Source organism: Mya arenaria, chromosome 1 (assembly GCF_026914265.1).
Source record: "Mya arenaria isolate MELC-2E11 chromosome 1, ASM2691426v1".
In the NCBI taxonomy this organism is placed as follows: Eukaryota; Metazoa; Mollusca; class Bivalvia; order Myida; family Myidae; genus Mya; species Mya arenaria.
This window is the reverse complement of record NC_069122.1, coordinates 6,128,122-6,129,968: the sequence shown is the minus strand read 5'-3', so window position 1 is coordinate 6,129,968 and position 1,847 is coordinate 6,128,122.

Genomic DNA, 1,847 nt, shown 5'->3' with positions numbered 1-1,847 from the left:
TGAACCATATTGTTGCAACCATTACATTAATATATGGGAATGCATTTTAATGTTTAAATTATTATTAAATGATATATAGCTTTATATGCATGGTTCACCTCATTTCTGTATTTATCCACCTTGTCGTGTGTTGTAATATATATTTGTAAGCTTGACTGTACTTCAATATATAAATGTATGCTGTATTGATATGCTTTACTGTACATGCAGGACACTTTGCTTTAACCCCACCTTGCACTAACTTCTTGCATGATTGTAGATCTAGACACAAATGTGTAATATTGGCATTTCTGGATGTGGTTTTTCAATCTTTTCACTGCTAGTCATTTTACACCCCATACATTATCATACTAGAAGAGTGCATGACAGTCCCGAGTCTGTAGAAAAGGGGGAGGGAGGCATGTTTTAACTATATATGCAAAATAAATTAATTTTGATAGAACTCGTGTTGTTACTTTTAAATGTTAAACTCTCTGTCAGATGGCAGAGTATTATTGCTTGATTTGGAATTCTGACCTTGACAACATTCTAAGAGTGACATGTATGACCAAACATGTTGCAGCAGTGTTTGTATAAATGGCAGTGTAATTATTGTGAGGTAGAAAGAAACTTCCGTTCTGATCATATAAATTTGGGGGAATATGTAAGAATTTCATATCAAGCATGGTCCATCAATGCATCACACCTGGAAAATCTATACCATATTTACTTTAAAAAGCAGGGATTTTAAATGTTATTTATTCACAAAGCTAACAACTTTACCATTTATTTATAGCAGAAAACTGATACACATGTATGGACAAGAATTGTGCACAGTTATAAAAATACTTGTGACATTCTTGGGACAATCCTTTAACAGATACAATTTCTTTAGTTACATGTGTAGAACACACAAAAATGTCTGACTATAAGACTAGAGATGTCTGACTAGAAAACATATAACTTCGTCACCGTCAACATTGTTGTTCTGATCATTGATATCACTTTCTCTTTTTATATTGTAAGTAACATACTTCAACGAACAGTCAAAGGTATTGAGCACCGAAATACTTTCAGAAATGTCTGGATGGAAACTTTCGACATCGGTGCTGTTTTTGCAAACGGAAATTGTAACGGAATCCGTTTTTTGTAATGTTACGTTTGCCTTATTCATGAAGTCTGATAATACATCTTCCCATGTGTTAGTGGACTCGAAAGAACTTATTTTATTTTTCGCAATTTGATTTAATTTACCATCAATATTAATAAAAACACTGTAACAAAATGTTAATATGGACGCCATGATGATGAACTGTTTTCTAGACGCTTGCAAATCGTTCACAAAACGTACAACAAGCGCTTCTTTTGTCTTGATTGATTTAAAGAACCCAACGATTGAGCGGAAAGAAAATAAACTAAACTAACGGCGAAAAAACAGCGAAAACAAATCGTGACTGCAAAATTGAAAAAAAAAATATTCTCACGAATTTTGCAATAAAATATTTTGGGTCGGCGGCTTTTTTTCGGGTCGGTCGGTAAAGGGCAAACAAACTTAATTTTAATTTAGGCCTCAACATATATATATTAAATTTGATTCTGCATAGTTAAGGTGTAACAGGAAACGAGTAAGTTTAGTGAAATTTGTTCAAGATATTTCAGAAATGTTTAATGATTTTACATTATATCATACCTGTACCCATCAAAAAATGTTAAAGATGCACTCTTACTCCTAAATAAGATTTACCACAATTAATAATATTGTTTTAATATTCCAAAAAGGATGATTAAATGTAAAAAAAACAATGGTCCTTAAGAAGGATACTATGTTTAATTTGAAAGAAATGTGCATGAAACACAGTATTTCTACC